Consider the following 23,075-nt stretch of genomic DNA (forward strand, 5'->3'; position numbering starts at 1 on the left):
ATGACTCCAGGGTCAAATGAATCCCTGTAAGCTGGTGGTATGAATCTCCCCTTTGACAAAAATTCAGAGCTGTATTCAAAGCTGAGAACTATGTCAAAGCAGTTCACTAGTGTATCAGTAAAAACAAAAACAACCAAATAAAGTTAAAAAAATGAGCTGTTTCAGTGAAGCAAACATGAAAGTTTCCTCTTACAGGAGCCACAAAATATTCTGCTAAAAAGAAAACTGTTAATCTTTCTAAGGACATCCACCTTTAAAAAAATGGGCATTGCAGGGACTTCCCCAGTGGTCCAGTGCTTAAGACTTCACCTTCCAATGCAGGGGGTGCAGTTTCAATCCCTGGTTGGGGAGCTAAGATCCCACATGCCTTGTGGCCATAAAACCAAAACATAAAACAGAAGCAATATTGTAACAAATTCAATAAAGACTTTAAAAATGGTCCACATCAAAAAAAAAGGATGTTGCATCCAGTTTTGGACAATTCATTCCAAGAACAAAGCAGCAGCCTGATTAAAGACTCACAGGTCTGGAAAGGGTTGGTAATCTCAGACTCAAGCAGTGTTTTTGTCTCTTTATTTGGAGAAGTCCCCTGGGAAGAGAATGGTCAGCTTCCTCACTGTGTCTCTCATGCTTCCAACACAGCAGGAGCTCAAAGGGAGGTTGACTAACAAAGGAACATCCACAGCACAGAAGTGTTCTCATGCCTAAGTGAAGTTTCACCAGTGTTAAACTAAACCCAAAACCACATTTTCTGTTTTCAGTCCAGCTGGAGAAATGGGGAAGGGTGTGTAGATTTAGGGAGGAGAGTGTGCACTCAGAAGATTCAGGGTGAGATGCTCCTCTTGAAGCCTTGGCTCTCAATAAAGCTTCTCCATGGAGAGGCAAAACCACAGAGGCAAGAGCTATGAAGTCGAGGCAAAACTTGAAAAATAAACATTCAGGAACATCCCTCTATGTTCCTGGATTGCAATCAGGGGACAATACAATCTTTAGGACTTGAAAAAAATCTTCTTTTTTTGGACTATAAACCAATTAAGTCAATGAGGTTGTTAGCCTGAGAAATCCACCCTGATATTTCTAATTTTAAATATTTTATTTTAAAAAGGGAAAGTTCTCTAGTCCCAGCTCCAAACATAATTGTAAACCAGGTGTCCTGAATTCAGCCAGTTAACCACTCTATGCCACATCCTTTCTCAACAAACTGAAACCTACTTTGTTTTATGTAATAATTCCATGTGGACCTGGAGAAATACCCTGGCAGAAATGGAGTGAGTTTGCAAGTATGTGAGAGAAAGGAACAGTTTTGGTAAGAGATTACATAAACCCAGGGATAACCTGACTCCAATGTACAAATGCTCTAAATAGCAGTAGAGGCCAGGTTATCCAATGTGTGAACACTATCACCAGAATTATTAAACATCACTAGAGTTCACTGTGTGTAAAGCAGGACTTCCCCATCATTTGATTGAGCTATTTTTCTGTTCAACAACCTTCAAGGACACCAACACCCTACCAGAGTCAAATCTGTCTTCCAAGGCCCCTCTGAACCTTCTGGTCCATACAATCAGATCCATCACCCTCTGCTCCTGGAGACATGCCTTCCACTCCAGGGTGGCTGGCTGCCTTTGTCCTACAAACTCTCCAGTATTATTTCCTCATCCCATACTTTTCTTTTTTTAATATAAAACATCCTCTTTCCAAATCCAGATAAGTACTTTCCCTGACAATCCCAAACTTTAATGATTCTACTGTAATGTGATTCCTTTCCCATCAGGCACCATACTATTTGGTCTATATTTCACATTCTTCTCTATAACTAAAATTAAAATTCCATGAACATAGGATTCAATATACCCCATTTTCATAAAGAAAAGTATCTTGGCATAATTTAGTGAGTTGTTAATAAATTTTGGTTATTTATTGTCCTTATTTCTGACTGTTACTACATATGCCAAATCCCATGATAACAAATACAAGTTCATTAAAAATGTTTTTGGCAAACTTGTTAAAGCTTGATTAATGGTTCACCTAATCATAATATTAAAGCCACATGGTCAAAAACTAAGCTAATTTATGAACTGTATTTTTAACAACAATCATTCTTATAATAATGATGCTTGTACCCCTTCACTCCCATGGCATTTGAATTTAAACCCTCTACTTGCTACCATGTAGGTTAACTGTCATATATAAGTACAAGAAAACCTGGGAAACCCATTAGAAAAGCCTAAAAGAAATCTTTTCTCCAAATTATAAGTCAGCCAGCAGGATTCCCAAGCCAGAAGGCAAGAAGGGAAGTGAATTTTTTCTCTGTCTCAGAACCTGAGAGTCTCAGTTGCCTTTCTTCTTTTACTCTCTAGTTTCAAAATTCATCATTTGAAAGCAGTTGGGTGTAACAGAGAGAATCCAAAAGGACTTCTGGCAGCTTCCTTACCTCTTTCTCCAGTGAGTGCTGTGTGGAAAGGGATGAAATGAGAATTTCTTTATTTTTGAAGAATAGCCTTTTCAGAGCTCTTGACAGGTACAGCTAACTGTGGCTGGTACCTGCAGCTGGTTGATCACTTTCCCCGCAACAGGAGAGGGGGCAGAAAAGGGGATACCAGATCAGATAGCTTTACTCTGACTTGTGGAGTATCTGCCCTGGGAAAGCAGAGGCTCAAGGTCACACCACTTGAGCAACACAAGAAAAGGAGAGGGCTGACTTAGCAGCTTTCTTGCAGAATACAGAGAGAACATTACCTAAGGACACAAAGTCCCTGAGAAGCAAAGTTAAATTCAGGGTCTAGTTCAACTATTTTGCTTTAGATTGGTCTTAATGAGTGAAAAATACATGTTCAGTGAGTGAAGTTTTTCACGGAGGAGTTGTAAAAGGCCTGCTTGCTCACCAACACATCTCCTTAGACAAAAACTTGAAATTCTCAACTTTATAGTTATTCTTTTGTTTGGAATATTATTTCCAGGAAACCATGTTTAAAATGCAACTGCAATCCAGATGTTAGATGAGAATCCTCCCCATACCAACTCTCCTTAAACCTGGGTGGGATTAGCTTTAATGCAGCCAGAAGAAAAGCAACGGTCTCCTAAAGATTTCTGTTAAAACTCAAGTGCTTGGATCCTTCTAGCCTTATCTGCCTCATGGCCTGTAGCTAAAACTCCCCTCCACCTCTAACAACAGTTTTCATGTGATTTTAATGATTTATGAAAACACCCATACACAATCCATTCACCAAGCACTTTGAAATTCAGTCAACTTTCACTTGAAGACTTGGGTGACATCACAGAGCAGAGTCTTCTATTACCTTGTCTCCAGCCCCACTCTTCCTTTGCACCACCTCCACTTCTCTCTCTCTCTCTTAATTCTTCCCTCTTTCTCTCTCTTTCTCTAGAATAAAACAAATAGCTCCTCTTTTCTTAGTCATAGCTGCTTCCTGAGTACTTTGTGTGGCTTAAACATGCCCTTGGGGTTATACTTTGTTTCCAAGCAAAATATGCAAGTATTTCTTTCAAAGTCCAGGCTTCCTCTAGCAGGAATTCTGGTCATTATTTTGTTCACCTCTTCACCTTCACAGCCTGTGCTAAAGTAAACCACTGATACTGACACCTTGGTTGATAAAAATCAGTAAAGAAGAGGAGAGTTGAAGGCAATGGGAGCCTGAGCTTTCATAGAAGAGACAGCCAGGTAAAACCCCCGCAACGCAGAGTCTGGGGAAGCTGTGACAGGGTCCTGGAAACACTGTTGGCAAGCCACCAGAAGCCAAATCCCACCTGCTGCTCAGTTTCACCATTGGATGGTCCCAATTAAGATCCTTAACTTTCTTACATAACATTCAGTCGGTTTTGCACCTTGGTTTTTTAGAAAGGAAAACTTGCCACTCAATAGAAAGCCAGTACATCTAACAACATCCTCAGCATCTAAGTGAAATAACAGAAATATTTTTCCTAGTTACTTGTGCTCATTTGTGGAGCCTCAAAGCCATTTACAACCTAGTCCCTACATACCCAAATTCCAGCCACAAAAGCTATAGAGCTTCATGACCCAGCCACCCTACACTAACATTGATCTCTCCAACACCACCTGCTGTCTTGTGACTCCCTGCCTTCACTGTGCTGGGCTTCGACCTGAACTATCCTTTCCTTCTGCCCAGGCTCCAAAACTGAAATCAAGTGTCTCTTTTCCTGAGAAGCCTTTCCCTGATTCAGCACCCCCTGTGGTGGTTTTGGCTCCTCCAACTACCTATATATATATTTTTCCTAGTGTTGTGCTTTTCCCATGGCATTAGAATTATTTGTTTACATGTCCTTCTCCACCACTAAAGGGTGTTGCCCTTGAAAGCATGGCTACCATGTTACTCATCTCCACATCCCCAATGCCGAATGCAGACTCTTCCATAGAAAGTATCGGATAAATCTTAACTGCATGTACTCTCCCATCTTCATAAGCTTTTTGAAAAAGAACAGCATTTAATCGTTACAGCTCCCAATCCACCCAGTTATGATATTTATAAATCACTTTTAAATTATTATAGTATCATATAAGGTGTCAGAGAGTGAAAGCAAGACTCCAAGGACACTAATCACGAGTGCACACTCCAGCAGAAGACAGCTTCATTTAATCTGAGAGACCATATTCCAGAGGTAGCTTTCCATCCTTATCTCAGTCAACACCACAGACTTTTTTCATTAGCATAAGCAATTTCAATATTACATTTATATTGGTGAAAATAGTGATATTAAGACTTGTTAGGCAATACCATCAAAATGGAAGAATAGGAGTCTCCTACCACCTTTCCCCCAAAGAACATCAATTTTGACAATCATCCATGCATAAGAGTGCCTCTGTGGAAGCCTATGCATCCAATGGAGAAGTTCCAGCACACCACTGGAACAATAACAGCAGCAAATTATCCAAGACTGGATTCACTGAAGAGAGTCAGAAGAATGGTTTCACTTTATTCTTGTCATCTCTCCCCTAAGGTAGCACAGCTCAGTGCCACGAGAAACCTTCTCAACCCATGATTCCTCCCATTGGGGAAGTGAGAGCATGTGAGTGAGCCCTCAGCTTCCTCAGCTGTGCAGGATGCTGCCAAAGAGGGCCATTTCTTTCTCAATCCATTCCAAATACTGATGTGTACTGTGTCACTGGATGAGAGTGCAGAGAATGGCTAGGAGAACAGCAACCAGGGTTCTTAGAGGGCATTCAAATGGACACAGACCTTACAAACCACAGACTCCATTAGGAAGTTCATCCACAAACCATTGGGGATGCCTTGCCTACAGGTCTGACCAACTGACCCAGTGACATTGCCAGTACTCCACATTACTCACCCATACACACCCCTACCCTGTGGCCAGCTCCCTGTGCACATCCCCAAGAACAGTGAGAGCTAGTGAGCACACACAGAAAGCTGATCTGACTCTGCAGGTTTGGGAGAAAGCACACAAACTTGAGTATTCAGTACCACCCTCAAGAAAGTGAACAGGAGGTTGTCAGCAAGTGGCCTGGCTTTGCAGGATCAAAGGGAGACAGACAATCTTAAGAATTCCCCACCAAAGGGAACAAGAAATGCAGAGCAGTAGTATCCACAGAAAAGATCTGAGAAAGCCTCAGAATCCCTAACAGAGCTGACAGAAGGTATTTCTCTCTTGAAGCCCATGAGTAAAGAGGAGGTGACTGCTTCTTTAAACACAAAAACAACAAAGCAAGACTTCAAGGAACATGAAAAATCAAGGAAACATGATACCAGCAAAGGAACACAATCTTGCAGTAACTGACTCCAAAGAAATGGAGATCTGTGATTCGCCTGATACAGAATTCAGAATAGTTGTTTAAAGGAAGCTCAGTGAGCTATAAGAAAACACTTAAAGCAAATCAACAAAATCAGGAAAACAATACACAAACAAAACAGCATTTAAAAGAAAAAAAAAATAGTAAGAACCTAAAAAACTCTGGAGCTGAAGAAAACAATGAAGAGAACGAAAAATGCAATGGAGAGCATCAACATCAGATTGGATCAAGTAGAATAAAGAATCTGGAAAGCAGAAGACAGTCTGTTTGAAATTATCTAGCCAGAGGGTAGCAAAGAAAAAAAAACAATGACAAAGAATCAAGAATATGTGAACTTTGGAATACCATTAAGAAAAACAACCATAAGTTGTTTGGACTCCTGGAAGAAAAGAGAGGGAAAGGGGGCAAAAGATTATTTAAAGAAATAATGGCTGAGAATGTCTAAAATCTGGGGAGAGATTTGGACATTCATGTCAGGAAGCTCCTAAGTCCCCCCAAAATTTCAACTCAAAAAGATGTTTTCCAAGGCACACTATGATTAAACCAACTAAAATCAAGACAAAAAGAGAATTTTTAAGGCAGCAAGATAAAGAAAATTCTTCACATACAAGAAAAACCCCATAAGGCAGAAACTTTTTAGGCCAGGAGAGAGTGGGATGATCTATTCAAACTGCTAAAAGAAAATAAACTGCCAACAAAGAATACTTTACCTAGTAAAGTTGCCCTTCAGAAATGAAGAATAGATAAAGACTCTCCCAGGCAAACAAAAGCTGAGGGAGTTTGGCAGCAGTAGACCTGATTTACAAGATATGCAGAAGAGAGTTATTTGAGGTACAATGAAAGGATGCTAAGTAGCAAAAAGATTTTTTTACTGGTAAAGGTAAGCATGTAGTCAAACTCAGAGTACACTAATACCACAATATGGTCATGTGTTAACCACTTAATTATAGTATAAAGGTTAAAGGAAAAGAGTATTAAAAAACAGTAATTTGTTAATGGATACCCAATATAAAAACATGTAAATTTTGGGGCTTCCCTGGTGGCGCACCAGTTGAGAGTCCGCCTGCTGATGCAGGGGATACGGGTTCATGCCCCGGTCCGGGAAGATCCCACGTGCCGCGGAGCAGCCAGGCCCGTAAGCCATGGCCGCTGGGCCTGCGCGTCCGGAGCCTGCGCTGTGCAACGGGAGAGACCACAACAGTGAAAGGCCCGCGTACCACAAAAAAAAAAAAAAAAAAATGTAAATTTTGACATTTTCTTGCTTAATTGCCTGATTAGAACCTCCAGTATATCTTGCTCTTTTCTTGACATTTCAAATTATGTATTGATAGCCAGTCTATCTCCATTTCAATCTACTTCTATTTCAATCTACCTGCTTAGGACACTCCTAACAAAATTGATGCTTGGGAATCATGAAATCAGCTAACTCTTAAAAGGTAGGGAATCAGCTTCTAGGCAATAATGTTAGAATACATTGTTCTGTGCCTGTATTGTCCTTCCCCACCCTACTAGATTCTTAATCACCTCTTCTGTAGAGTTGGGGGATCCAGCTAAATAGTATCTAACACAGTGAATGAGTGAGTGACTTTGACCTCAGTCTAACTTGGTAGGAAACTCTGCACTGCGCTCTCCATATAGCAGCAGCTAGGGCAGGCTGTGGGAAGAAACTGCTCTAGGGTCCATATTCATTGAGGTTACTGGTGTGGCCTCTCCTGTGTTCACTCTGTGGTGTTCAGCACTCTTAACATATTTAATAAATGTTAATATTCATAACAACTCTCCCATGTATGACACCAAGGAAATTAGACTGTCACTGCAGGAATGCATTGATTTTAATCAATTATGACAGGATATAATTGTCTCATAAGTCTCTTATGCTCCTATGGAAGAGAAAAAGCTTCGACTCATTGGACTCACTTGAAAATCCCTTTTGTGACTTGCTAAAGCCAGGGTACTTTTGCTTAACAAGAGAGCTGGGTTACCTAGGACCTTTTCAAGTTAAGCCCTATGTAGGCATTGACATTTTCCTCTTTTTTTCCAGTTTTTTTCACCTGGATCTGCAGAAAGAGACTGTGGGAGTTTGCGCAGAGAATAGAGTAATATGGTCCATGTAAGTACTGTGGGTTTTACTTAATAAATTGATGGCAACCTGAGTGAGCTGGAAGTTCTGAGTTTTCATTTCCTTCCAAAACTATGTTGCTGATTTCATCCAGATCTCGAGTTTTAATTTACCCTATTCATGAAGCTTCAATTCTTTGGCTCAAATGGTTATTCCAAAATGACCTTAGACAACTTGATCAAGCACAACTTTTAGATTATTTTGGCAAATAAGATGATCTTACAAAAGTCTTAGGTGGATGAAGGTTAGCTCTTCTCCAACAACTTTGCTACCGGGTTACAAAGAAAATATAGAACTAAATATTCATGATTTTGGATTAGCCAAAGCCTTCTTAATTATGAAACTAAAAGCGTAAGCAACAATAAGAAAGTTTATACTGGGCTTCATCAATACTCAAAATTTTTGTACTTCAAAGGATACCATGAAGAAAGTGAAAAGAAAACCCATAGAATAGGAAAAATATTTGGAAATCATTTATCTGATGATTGACTTGTATCTAGGATATACAAAGAATGCTCATAAATCAATAATAAAAAGACAAATAATGCAAATTTAAGTGATCTAAATGGACATTTGTCCAAAAAACGGTCAATAAGCATATGAAAAGATTCTCAACATCATTCACCACGAGGGAAATGCAAAGCAACACACAACAAGATACCTCTTCACACCCACTAGTAGCCAGCAGCAGTGTTGGGAAAACATTTTCATTTAAAAGAAACCATGCTTGATAGATGAAGCTCTTCATCAAAAAGGGAAACACTGAGAATTCTCTGGCCATTGTTCCTAAAAACTATGCATGTTTATGCATGTTTAAAGTCCTTAAACGTAACAGAAATTATTCTATTTGAGAGTTTTCAAAAACACCCTGAAATCAACAATGATGCATTACATGTAGAAGGATTTTAAAATTATATAGACACTCAGTTTTCAATCACATTTCTTTCCAATAATGCAAGTAAAATACTGACAATCACCCTTTCACTTTGGATGGATTTCTCCTGAGTAACAGTTGATGCTGTTGCTACTTGGTTGTCTCAGAGTATAATACATGTCTCTTTGTGGGTTTCTGACATAGCTTGTTCCTCCAAGAATCTTGTTTGTAGTTAGGATAAAATGACAATAAATAAATGGGTAAATACTTAGCTGTTACAATATGAAAGTCTAACCACCTACATTTCCTGTAATATTATCTAAATGCAGAGAATATATTGTTTCTTCTCAATTATATCTGCTTCCCTATAATAACTGAAAATAAATCAACAAAGACTCAAAAAATACCCTTCTTGAAAAGATTCACTTGAATATGATTTTAAGAATATAAATTCATAGGGTATTTAAGATGGCATTCTGTTAACCTTTAATTAGCAATATTCACTATAGAATATAATTTCAATTTTCAAAACAAGAGTTGAACTATATGTGTCTTTCTACCTACCCTAATCATTATGCTTCTAGTTAAATATCTTTCACAAGATACATCTCCAGAGTTTATCTATGGTTTTAATTCTACAATTTAGGCCTATAGATAGCATGTACCCAAAGCAGGCACCTTTCTTATCTGCCCCTCGGTTACTTCAATTCCCCACTGACTGCCTTGAAATGTCACTTCCTTAGCTACATTTTTATATTTGGCCTTTCTTGTTTTCTAAATTTCTACTCTATTTTTATACCTACCTTCCACCTGGAGTTCCCCCATTTCATCACTTATAATTAATACATCAGCACACCTCACCTGAATTTTGCTAGCACATATTTTCATAATTACTGTTTTCTCACCAGTAATTTGCTAGTATCTCCTTTCTAAATTTTTCAAGAATCATTTTTACCTTGATCTGTAAGGTTCTTCATTTACACATTACACTGATTAGTATGTGGTTTACATCAATTTATCACTGAGTCTTTTTTCCCTACACTTTAACTATTAAGATTATACTAAATCACTTTTCTGTTAAGAGGCTCAATATTAAAAGTAACTATAAGTTTTACTAAAATGTAACTTTTGAAAATATGTTTAACCAAAGTATAACAAAGTTTTAAGAAAAATTAGAAGTGGGGAGAGGCCAAGTTGGCCCTAAACTCACCATGGGTACACCAAAATTACAATGATTTAAAGAGTCACTATTGATGAGAAAGACTGGAATCTAGCAACAAGATCTTCTACAACTAAAGATATAAAGAAATAACCACAGGAAGATGGGTAGGAGGAGTAGAAACACAGTATAGTCAAGACATATAACTCAGGTGGGCAATCCACAAATGGGAGGATAATTGCACTTGAAGAAGTAATCCCCAAGGAGCAAGTGATCTCAGTTCCCCATCAGGCTCCTCAGGCCAGGGGTCCTGCACCAGAAACAAGAGCCCCCAGAATACTTGTCTTTGAAGGCCAGTGGGGCTTACTTTTAGGAGAGCCACAGACTGTGGAAAATAGAGACTCCACTCTTACAGGGAACACAAAAAAGTCTCTCATGCTCTGGGGTAGGGAGAAGAAGCAATAATTTGAATGAAGCCTGGGTCAGGTCCACCTGCTGATCTTGTAGAGCCTCCAGAGGCAGGAGGCAAATGGAGCTCACCCTGGGGACAGAGACACTGGTGGTGGCCATTGTGAGGAACTCATTCTACCACAAGTACACTGTTGCTAGCAAGCACCATTTTGGAATCCTTTCTTCTAGCTTATCAGCACCAGGACCCAACCCCATCCAACGGCCTGTCACCAAAACTGGGACAACTCAGGACAAGCAATGAGCTGGGCAAGGACACAGCCCCACCTACTGGCCACCAAGCTTCCTTAAGACACCACAAGCCCACAGCATCCCCAGGACACATGGCCACACACCAGTGGGCTGGCAGTAGCCACGGATCCAGCCTCATATAACAGTGGGAAGGCACCAGCCCCAGAACCCCCTAGTCCCCTGCCCCACCTACTAGCAGGCCAAAATACCAACTCCAGGACCCGCAGGGATATGGAGCCAGAGACTCTGGGACCTGGCTATACCCACCAGTGAGCAAGCACTGGCCACAGGACCACCTGGGTCTCAGGCCCACCCACCAGGAGGCCAACACCAGCTCCAAGACACCTTGTACCCCTAAGCCAGTCATCACACCAGGATCCAGCTCCACTCATCAATGGGCCAGCTCCAGTTTGGGGACACCTTGGAACCCACAGCCAGCCATGTCAGGAATGGATCCACCCACCCATAGGTCATCACTTAATCCAGTAACACCAACCCCACAACGACCCATCCCCAAACCCAGCTCTGCCCACCAGTGAGTCAGTACTAGCCCCAGGATTCCCCGGGCTCCACAACCATCAACCTTATGACCCAGCCCCCCACCAACCAGTGGTCATTAGACATCATACAAGGCAAGGCCTGGCAACCAACGAGACGGGGCCAGCCATGTCTACCAGACAACCCACAGTGGTCAGCCTACCACAACAGAAGACTCATGCATCCCACAAATGTTCACCTCTAAATCATATAGCTCTGGTGGTCAAAGGGGAGACCAAAGGGATATAGAGGAGAGCTCCTACAAAAGGCCCCTTTCTCCAAATGTGGGAAACATAACCAACCTACCAGATACACAGAAATATAAATGTAAATTAGGCAAAATGAGGTGACAGATGAACATGTTCCAAAGGAAGGAAAAAGATAAAACCTCAGAAGAACTAAGTGAAATGGAGACAGGCAATCTACCTTATAAAGTATTCAAGGAAATGATCATAAAGATGTTCAAAGAACTCAGGAGAAGATGGTATAACACAGTGAGAAGTTAGAAGTTTTTAACAGAGTTAGAAAATATACAGAAAAACCAAAGAGATGAAGAATATAGTAACTGTAATGAAAAATACACTAGAAGGAATCAAAGGTAGATTACATGATAAAGAGGAAGAAATCGGTGAGCTGGAAGACAGAGTAGTGGAAATCACCCAAGCTGAACAGAAGAAAAGTAAAAAGAATTTTAAGGATCACATAAGAGACCTCTTGGACAATAACAAGTGTACTAACATTCACATTATAGGCATCTCAGAAGAAGAGAGAGATAAAGGATAAGGAACATATTTGAAGACATAATAGGTAAAAACTTCCCTAACATGGGAAAGGAAATAGACATCCAGGTCCAGAAAGTACAGAGTCCCAAACAGGATCAACCCAAAGAGGACCACACCAAGACACACTGTAATTAAAATGGCAAAAATTAAAAATAAAGAAAGAATATTAAAAGCATCAAGGGAAAAGCAAAAAGTTACATAGAAGGGAACTCCCATAAGGCTATCAGCTGGCTTTTCAGCAGAAACTCTGAAGGCCATACAGGAGCAGCACAATAAATTTTAATTAATGTAAGGGAAAAATCTACAACCAAGAATACTCTACCCAGCAAGGCTCTTGTTCAGATTTGATGGAGAGATCTAAAATTTTACAGACAAGCAAAAGCTAATACACCTGAGCACCACCAAACCAACTTCACACGAAATGTTAAAGGCACTTCTTTAAACAAAAATGAAAAAGCCACAACTGGAAACATGAAAATTACAAAAGGAAGAATCACATTGGTAAAGGTGAATATACTGTAAAAGTAGTAAATCAACCATATGTAAAGCTAGTAGGAAGGTTAAAAGATAAAAATAGTAAAATCATCTATATCCACAATAAGTAGTTCAGAAACACAAAATGAAATGATATAAAATATGATGTCAAAAACCGTAATTGTGGGGGAAGAGAGTACAAATTCAGGATTTTAAAAATGTGTTTGTAATTAATTGATCAGCAACTTAAAATAATCATGCTTTTATATATAGATTGCTATATATAAACCTCATGGTAACCACAAATCAAAAATCTGTAGTAGATACACACATAAAAAGAGAAGGAGATCCAAACATAACCCTAAACAGTTATCAGATCACAAGGAAAGAGAACAAAAAACTACAAAAACAACACAAACACAATTAACAAAATGGTAATAATTACCTAGCAATAATTACTTTAAATCTAAATGGACTTAATGTTCCAATCAAAAGACAGTGTGACTGAATGGATACAAGACCCTTACATGTGCTGCCTGCAAGAGACTCACTTTAGATCTAAAGACACCCAGACTAAAAGTGAGGGGATAGATAAAGGTATTCCATGCAAATGGAAATCAAAGGAAAGATGGAGTTGCAATATTTATATCAGACAAAAAAGATTTTAAAACAGGCTGTACAGGAGACAAAGAAGGATCTTACATAAAGATCAAGGGATCAATCCAAGAAAGAGATATAACAATTATAAATATATAGGCACCCAACATAAGAGCACTTAAATACATAAAGCAAATATTAATAGACATAAAAAGAGAAATTGACAGTAATACAATAATAATAGGGGACTTTAACACCCCACTTACATCAATGGACAGATCATCCAGACAGAAAATCAATAAGGAAACACTGATGTTAAATGACACATTAGAGCAGACAAACTTAATAGATACATATGGAACATTCCATCCAAAAGTAGAAGAATACACAGTATTTTCAAGTGCACATAGAACATTCTCCATGATAGATCACAGGCTAGGCCACAAAACAAATCTCAATAAATTTAAGAAATAATCATATCAAGCATCTACTGAACACAACACTGCGGGAGTAGAAATCAACTACAAAGAAAAAATTGCAAAAAGCACAAACTTATGGAGGCTAAACAATATGCTACTAAACAATCAATGAATCACTGAAGAAATCAAAGAAGAAATAAAAATACCTGGAGACAAATGAAAATGAAAACACAATGATCCAAAATCTATGGGATGCAACAAAAGCAATTCTAAGAGGGAAGTTTATATGATAAAAGCCTACCTCAGGAAACAAGAAAAATCTCAAACAAACAACCTAACTTTTCACCTAAAGGAGCTAGAAAAAGAAGAACAAACAAAACCAATTAGAAGAAAGAAATATTACATTGGCCAAAAAGTTCATTCAGGGTAAGATGGTATGGAAAAACCCAAACAAACTTTTTGGCCAATTCAATAAGTACCAGAGCAGAAATAAATGAAATACAGACCCCCCAAAATAAATAAAAACCAATGAAACTAAGAACTGTTTCTTTGAAAAGATAAAATCGATAAACCTTTAGCCAAACTCATCACAAAAAAAGAGAGAGGGCTCAAATCAATAAAATCAGAAATGAAAAAAGAGAAGTTACAACTGACACCACAGAAACACAATGGATCCTAAGAGTTTACTATGAACACTTATATGCCTGTAAAATGGACAATGTAGACAAAATGACAAATTCCTAGAAATGTACAATCTCCCAAGACTTAATCAGGAAGAAATAGATAATATGAACAAACTCATTACCAGTAATGAAATTGAAATCAGTAATAAAAATACTATCAACAAACAAAAGTCCAGGACCAGATGGCTGCACAGGTGAATTCTACCAAACATTTAGAGAAGAGTTAACACCTGTCCTTTTCAAACTATTCCAAAAAATTGCAGAAGAAAGAATGTTTCCAAACTCATTCTATTAGGTCAGCATCACACTGATACCAAAACCAGATGAAAATATCACCCCCAAAAAAGAAAATTGCAGGCCAATATTGTTGATGAACATAGATGCAAAAGTCCTAAATAAAATATTAGCAAACCAAGCCCAATGATACATTAAAAGGATCATAACACTATTGATCAAGTGGGATTTATCCCAGGGATGAAAGGATGTTGCAGTATCTGCAAATCAATCAGTGTGATACACCACATTAACAAATTTAAGATTAAAAATCAGACAGTCATCTCAATAGCTACAGAAAAGCTTTTGACAAAATTTAACATCCATTTATGATAAAAAAAAAAAAAAACTCTCAAAAAGTGTGTATAGAGGGAACATACTGCAACATAGTAAATGTCACATATGATAGCCCACAGCTAACATCATACTCAATGGTGAAAAACTGAAACCATTTCCTCTAAGATCAGGAAGAAGACAAGGATGTCCACTCTTGCCACTTTATTCAACATATTATTGGCAATCCTAGCCGTAGCAATTAGACAAGAAAAAGAGATAAAAGGAAACCAAATTGGAAAGGAAGAAGTAAAACTGTCACTGTTTGCAGATAACATGATAACTATACATTAGAAAATCTTCAAGACAACATCAAAAAAACTACTAGAGTTCATCAAAGAATTTGGTAAAGTTGCAGGGTACAAAATTAATATACAGGAATCTGTTGCATTTCTATATACTATAATGAACTATCAGAAAGAGAAATTAAGGAAACAATCCCATTTACCATTGCATCAAAAAGAAAAAAATACTTAGGAATAAATCTAACTAAGGAGGTAAAAGACCAGTACTCATAAAACTATAAGACACTGATCAAAGCAAATGAAGATGACACAAATAGATGGAAAGATATACTGTGCTCATGTATTGGAAGAATAGACACTGGTAAAATTACCATACTATCCAAGGTAATCTACATGTTCAATGCAACCCCTATCAAAATATCACTGCCTTTTCTCACAGAACTAGAAAAATTTCAAAATTTGTATAAAATACAAATGATTCCTAACAGCCAAAACAATCTTGAGAAGGAAGAACAAAGTTAGAGGTATCATGCTCCCTGATTTCAAACTATTACAAAGCTACATTCATCAAAACAATATGGTATAGGCACAAAAACCGACACAAAGATCAATGGAATAGAATAGAGAGCCCAGAAATAAACCCAAGTTTATATGAGGAATTTATTTATGACAAAGGAGGCAAGAATACACAATGAGCCTCTTCAACAAATGGTGTTTGGAAAACTGAACGGCTACATGCAAAAGAATCAAACTGGACTACTCTCACGCCATGCACAAAAATAAATTCAAAATGGATTAAAGACTTAAGTGTAAGATCTGAAACCATAAAACTTCTAGAAGAAAACATACGCAGTACGCTCTTTGATGTCAGTCTTCGTAATACGTTTTTTGGATATGTCTCTTTGGGCAAGGGACACAAAACAAAAATAAACAAATGGGACTACATCAAACTAAAAAGCTTTTGCATGATGAAGGAAGCTGTCAGCAAAATGAAAGGATACCTGCTGAATTGGAGAAGATATTTGCAAACAATATATCTGATAAGGGGTTAACATTCAAAATGTACAAAGAACTCATTCAACTCAACATAAAAAAACAATTAAAAAATGGGCAAAGGTTCTGAATAGACATTTTTTCAAAGAAGACATACAGATAGTCAACATGCACATGAAAAATACTCTACAACACTAATCATCAGGGAAATGCAAATCAAAACCACAATGAGGTACCACTTCACACTTGTCAGAATGGCTATTATCAAAAAATCAACAAATATCAAGCGTTAGCAAGGATGTAGAGGAAGGGGACTGCTTGTGCACTGTTGGTGAGAATGTAAACTGGTGCAGCAAGTGTTGAAGAAAATATGGTGATTCCTCAAAAAATTAAAAATAGTCCTACCACATGATCCAGCAATACCACTCCAGGTATTTATCTGAAGAAGAAAACACATTAACTTGTAAATATACTTGCACCCCTATGTTCGTAGCAACATTATTTACAATAGCCAAGATATGGAAGAAACATGAGTACTCATCAATAGGTGAATGGTTAAAAAAGCTGTGGTCTATCTACGTACAATGGAGTGTTACTCAACCATATAAATAGAATGAAATCTTGCCATTGCAACAACATGGGTGAACCTAGAAGGTATTATGCTAAGTGAAGTAAGTCAGACAGAGAAAGACATACCATATGATTTCACTTGTATGTAGAATCTAAAAAGTAAAACTAATGAACAAACATAAAAAACGTAAACAGAGTTATAGATACAGGGAACAAACGGGTTTGCCAGAGGGGAGAGGCATCAGGGGAGAAATAGGTGAGGGAGGTTAAGAGGTACAAACTTCCAGTTGCAACATAAATGAGTCACAGGTATGAAATATACAGTTGAGTTATATAGTACTACATAATATCTTTTTTGTATGGTGACATAGCATAACTAGATCATGGTGATCATTTTGAAATATATAGAAATATGCAATCACTATGTTGTATAATACGAACTAAAATAGTGTTGTAAGTCAATTACATTCAAATACAAACTAACTCAGAAAAAGAGATCAGATTTGTGGTTACCAGAGGCAGGGATGTGGAGGATGTATAGGGGGAATTGGAGAAGGGCAGTCAAAAGGTAAAATTTCCAGTTGTAAGATAAATAAGTACTAAGGATATAATGTACAACATGATAAATGTAATTAATACTTCTGTATGTTATATTTACAATACATGAAAGTTGTCAAGAGAGTAAATCTAAGAGTTCTAACCACAAGGAAACATTTTCTTCCTATTTCTTTAATCTTGTATCTATATGAGATTATGGATGTTCACTAAGCCTATTGTGGTAATCATTTCATGAGGTAGGTAAGACAAATCATTATACTATATACCTTAAACTTGTAAGGTGCTGTGTGTCAATTATATCTCAATTAAACTGAAAGAAAAAAATAGAAGTGTTATGGGGATCATTTTCTTAGCTGAGGGAACACTGCACCCTTCAACATGGAAGAAGAAATTAAATATAAGTGGCTTGGGATTAAAGAGACTATGACTCAACACTAATGAGTTCACTAACAAGAACATCGAAAAAATATTCAAGTCTTACTTTAAAGAATAAACACAAGGACTTCCCTGTTGGCGCAGTGGTTAAGAATCCACCTGCCAATGCAGGGGATACAGGTTCAAGCCCTGGTCCAGGAAGATCCCACATGCCGCAGAGCAACTAAGCCCGTGTGCCACAACTATTGAAGCCTGCGTGCCTGAAGCCCGTGCTCCCGGAGAAGCCACGGAAATGAGAAGCCCGTGCACCGCAACAAAGAGTAGCCCCTGCTCGCCACAGCTAGAGAAAGCCCACGCACAGTAATGAAGACCCAACGCAGCCAAAAATAAATTAATTAATTTTCAAAAAAAGAATAAACACGGGTAACAAGGTAACAGCAAAATATTTGGAACACATAACAGAAAGGAAGCTTGATATCCTTGATACACAAAGAAGTCTTACAAATCCAAAAGAAGACTATGAAAAACAGGAAAAGGATAATAGGAAAAGAGAAAACTGGTTAATACTTATTCAATCTTCCAAGTAATGAAAGGAATATAAGTTTAAATAATAGGTTTTTATTCTCAGACTAAGGTAAGAAAAATTGAAAGTCATAATCCTGAAGTTTCTTCCAGTTCCTACTGCTGGAAAGTAAATTGCCCCTAAATTTGGCAACTTAAAACAATTTAATTCTGTTTATAGATTCTGTGGGTCAGGGATTCAGAAAAGGCACAGTGGGGCAGTTTGTTTCTGCTCTGTGATATTTGTGGCCTCAACTGACAAGACTCAGGAACTGAAGATGACTGGACAGTGGGGTGGCAGGAGTCACTTGGCGCTGTCTTCACTCGTGGCTGGTGGTTGATGCTGGCTGTCACATAGGAACTCATCTGGGGCTATGGGCCAGAACACCCCCCTGTCTCCTCTCCATGTGGCCTGGCATGTAGCCCTCGCCTTTATTACACAGTGGTGTCCCAGGCCTCCAAAGACAATGGTCCAAAGAGAAGCAGGTGGAAGCTTATCACCTTTGTGACCCAGCCTCCAGAGTCACATAGTATCAAATCCACTGAAGTCACAAACCTGTCCAGATTCACCAGGAGGAAACAAACCCCATCTTTCAAAGGGAGGAATATCAAAGTCATATTGTACAAAGACTGTATGAGAGGGGAGATTTTGTTGTGGCCATTCTCAGAAGATACAGTCTGCCACAGAAAAACTGTAGGAAAATGCATACTCTCATAGAATGCTAAATGTCAACGGGTATCTTTCTGAAGGCTACACTGACAATGTAAACGAGAGGTGTTATAAACGCTGTAATCCTTACATGAAGAAAATAAGATTTTTTTCTCTAAATCAAATCATGTTCCACTTGGGGAATAGACAGACCCATTTCACTTCTCAAATACATCAATTAATAATCTTCTAACTATGAATAAAATTTTATAGCACCTCACTTAATGCAGATGTTTTCCTGCAGTATGTTTCACTGAGTGAATTCAAGACATGAGTCGCACATTCATTCAACAAATAATTACTGAGTTCCTACTAAGTGCCAGGAGTTCTGCTAGATGCTGATTAACATGAACACCATTCCTGCTCTCATGGGTTTAAAATCTACTGAAGAGGTGGATACGAAATAATTATATAATTATAATTAGAGTCTGTGAGAAATACTTTTAAATAATGTATAGGAAACTATGAAAGTATTTTCAGGTAGAATTATACTAGGAATCAAGAACTTGAGATTTTAAATTGAGACCTGAAGAATTTCTAGAAATTTACTATTTAGGGGGTGGTGGAAAGGTTTCTAGGCAGTGGGGAGAATTTGTGTAAAACCCATGAAGCAGAAAACAGGTTAGCATACTGGGCAAACATAAAGAAGGCCAATGCTTTCCCAACGTACTTATTGAGTGAGGGGGACAAAGGACCAGGAAGACACCAGAGAGGTAAACAGGACCCAGACAAACCCATGGCCCTATGTCCTCATCAAAGATTTTATGCTTTATTCTTTGTATATTGAATACTCGTGGAAGGTTTTAAAGCAAGAGCACAACATTGTCTTTTTTTTTGTTTTGTATTTTCAAAATATTGTTCTGACTTTTCTCTAAAGGATGAAGACAGTGGGAGCAGAGGAGGAGACTAGTTACAAGTCCATTTGCAGAGATGCAGGCGAGACGTGAGTGTGACTTAGACTAGTGAACTGGCAATGAAGATGAGCTCACTTGGTAAGGAAATAAAGTAGGTTGGGTGTTCAAAACCCAAAACTAGAAATTTCTATACCATTCATCACCATACAAATGGATAAAATCTTTCTATAATACAACTTGACAATATTTTGAAAGCCTTAAAATATTAATATTCCCTTTAACCCAACAATTCCACCTCTAGACATTTATAATAAGGAATAATCACAGATATGTGCAGAGTTAGCTCAAGGGATATTTAGAGCAACAATGTTATAAAGTAAGATTTCAAATCATCAAAAGACTGGTGGTTGCTCAGGTCCTGGTTTCTAAATATGATTTTCTTATAAAAGGAATTAGGGATCCTTAAAGAAACGACTGATTCTGGGTACAGGGCAGGGAAAATACAAGAGGAACATGGAACAAACAGTAAGAAAGGATGAGAGGTTAACAAAACACAGAAGGATAAGTGATTATCAAAGGACCAAAGAAGCCAATCTGAAAGATCTCCCAATGGCCAAAGCTGGAACATTGTGACTAGAAAAATTAATAATATAGTAATAGATTATAAGCCAAAGTATAAAATAAATATGCACAAGTTCCCACTAATATAAATATATGATTAATAGATATAGAAGGAAAAACAGAAATCTTTCCTTCAGAAGAAGTCTAAAATATTTATGCAGATAACACTGTTAAGGAGACAGACCTCACCTTTCCTAACCCTTCTACTTATGCACCCCACCTTTACTCCTCCCAACCCTCGCTCAGTGTGTGATGGACCTGTTTCTGATGACTAGAGAATGGAAACAGGAAGGAAAGGTAACTTTACAGTGGAAAACCTGGTAAACCCCACCTTGGCTAGGCTATCAAGGTTAACGTTGCCAGTGATAAGGCAGGTTGATACCATGTATTCTCAATAGCATATGAAAAGAAGGGCACTTCACTTCTGTGGTATTCTTCCCCAAACCCATAATCCCTGTCTAATCATGAAAAAAAAATCAAACCCAAATTGAGAAACATTTACAAAATATCTGACCAGTACTTCCCAAAATTGTCTAGATGGTGAAAAACAAGGAAAGAGACTAAGGAGATTATTCAGTACAATGTGGTGTCCTGGACTGGATCCTAGAATAGAAAAACGGTATTAGTGGAAACACTAGTGAAATCCTAACGAAGTCTGAAGTTTGGTTAATAGTAGCATACAAACGTTAGTTTCTGAGTTTTGACAAATCTACCGTGGTTACATAAGATGTTAACAATAGGAAAAGCTGGGTGAGGGTAGATGGGAACCCTCTGTACTATCTCTGCAACTTTTCTATAAATCTAAAATTATTCTAAAATAAGTTTATTTAAAAAAATAAACTTACAGTATGGTTTAGCAACAGGAATAACACTCCTGAAACAATTACAGAGCTACCAGAGGAGGAGCAGAGTTCCCCTTGCTGGTGATTTCCCACCCACATTGGTCTGCTGCCAGCATCTTTATGCTGCTTTCTTATATATGCTTGCCTTGTGGTTATAATTTTCTTTTGAGACACTGGGAATTCCTGTAATTTAAAAAATGATTCTGTGGAATTCAATTTTTTAAAAGACTTTTGGTTAAAAATTGTGGTATAATCATAAAATGGAATACAGATGTAAACATCAAAAATACTGCTATAAAATAACATACTATACTGATATTGAAAAAGTTTTACAATACTTTTTTTTTTTTTCTTTCAGTACGCGGGCCTCTCACTGTTGTGGCCTCTCCCATTGCGGAGCACAGGCTCCGGACACGCAGGCTCAGCGGCCATGGCTCACGGGCCCAGCTGCTCCGCGGCACATGGGATCTTCCCGGACCAGGGCACGAACCCGCATCCCCTGCATCGGCAGGCGAACTCTGAACCACTGTACCACCAGAAGAGCCCAAAAATACATTATTAAGATGAGTTTCCCCTGTTGATATTCCCATAGTATTCCATACCTGTCTGTCACAGAAATTACTGCAATTGGAATTAAGTATTTTTGCTCTTAACTCTGTAACTGATCTTTTGATTCTTTGAGCATATGAAGGCCTTTTCCATTTAGGACCTGTGCACTTGCCCTGTTTTCTTTTATCTGAATGAGTGTCTCCAAAATTTCACCATTTTCACATGGTCAGCCTCTTCTTGTTTGAAGTGTCAGCTCAAACATCACATTTTTAGAGAGATTTTCAAGACCATGTTATCAAAATAATATTGGCTACCCCCATCACTCTTCCTCAGATCACTCTGCTTTATTAATCTTCACAAACATTTGGCACCATCCTAAATTATAGGTTTATTTGTTTCTTTGTGTATTGTCTGTTTACTCCTTCTAGAATACAACTCTGAGAGAATGGACTTTGCCTATCTCCTAGCCACTCCACACCCAGTGCCTGATCCAGGGCTGCATGCAGAAGGGTGCCTGGTAACTGTCTTTGGCAAAGATGCACAAGTGGATCTTGGCTGGATATGCAAATTTAGAACCCAGCCCACAGAGGTGATGGCTGAAGCCAGGAGAAAGGATGTTATCACCTAGGTGAAGAATGCAGGAAGCAGAGGGCTGAAAACTGAGCCTGGGAAGCGGTCATCAAGAAGCACAAAGTGGGGACTTCCCTTGTGGCGCAGTGGTTAAGAATCCGCCTGCCAATGCAGGGTATGCGGGTTCGAGCCCTGCTCTGGGAAGATCCCACATGCCGCGGAGCAACTAAGCCCATGCACCACAAATACTGATCCTGTGCTCTGGAGCCCATGAGCCACAACTACTGAGCCCACATGCCACAACTACTGAAGCCCAGGTGCCTAGAGCCCATGCTCTGCAACAAGAGAAGCCACTGCAATGAGAAGCCCACACCAAAACGAAGAGTAGCCCCCACTCGCTGCAACTAGAGAAAAGTCTGCGTGCAGTAACAAAGACCCAATGCAGCCAAAAACTAATTAATTAATTAATTTTTTTTAAAAAAGAAGAAGCAGCACAAAGTGGAGGATGAAGAGTTAGTGGAGAATACAGAGAAGAGGGGATCGAAAGGGAGAATAAGGTCCAGGGGGCCAAGAGAGGAGATCACTTGAAGAAGGAGGTGCAAGTTACCAATGGCAATCCTGAATATGGGGTCAAGAAAAGTTATTACTTTTTAAATAATCAACAGGGCAAGATTGCTGCCATATCATTACACCCTCACTGTAGCAAGGATTAAACAAATCCATGAAGAAACAGCAAAACAGGTTATAGAAGTTTTTAATATATTATAAATGATTTACACTGAACAAATGAATGGTGCCCTCTGAGTTGTGGGGTCATGATTAAATCTTTTTCTACATTTTTATATATTCTGCTTGTTCCAAATTTTCCAAAACATGCATGAATTACTTTCATAA

Source organism: Kogia breviceps, chromosome 4 (assembly GCF_026419965.1).
Source record: "Kogia breviceps isolate mKogBre1 chromosome 4, mKogBre1 haplotype 1, whole genome shotgun sequence".
Classification (NCBI taxonomy): domain Eukaryota; kingdom Metazoa; phylum Chordata; class Mammalia; order Artiodactyla; family Physeteridae; genus Kogia; species Kogia breviceps.